The following is a 565-nucleotide window of genomic DNA, read 5'->3' on the forward strand; positions in this document are numbered from 1 at the left end:
CATTCCTGCATGGCCTGGGTTTCAGTGCATTTCCAGGCTCACAGAGACCCTGCCTTGGTTAAGACACAACTGCCAGAGTGGGTCAAATGCTTCCACGACAGCTCAAAAAACTTGCTGTCCTTGCTTCTCCCTCAGAGCCTGACGGGAATACAGCCACACTGACTTTGGTGTCCCCATCCATACAATGCCCTTAAAGGAGGTCTAGCTGAGATAGCTGATGGTGACTGTTTTGCCACTTTGTCAAACAGCAGCTAAGGACAGCGAGTCAGCCTGGCTGTTTTGTCACTTGTGGCGTGGAACAAGGCTCATGCAGGGCTCAGGTTTGGGGGCACAGAGGCTGGGTACAGGGCAAGGAGACCTGCACACACTCTGAGATGCTCTGGGGCTCCTTGCCTTGTCCTGGCCTGTGGTCAGGGGAGCAGCTCTGGGAGCAGCTCTCTGCTGCATCGGCTGAGCAGGTGCTACCTTGGGGTGCTCCACACCTGCAGCTCATGGGTGGCTGTGGTGCCCATGGACCAAATGGGCAGACAGCCAGGCTCACCTTGCTAGCACATGTGTGGAGACC

Source organism: Antrostomus carolinensis, unplaced genomic scaffold, assembly GCF_000700745.2.
Source record: "Antrostomus carolinensis isolate BGI_N321 unplaced genomic scaffold, ASM70074v2 scaffold18975, whole genome shotgun sequence".
Classification (NCBI taxonomy): Eukaryota; Metazoa; Chordata; class Aves; order Caprimulgiformes; family Caprimulgidae; genus Antrostomus; species Antrostomus carolinensis.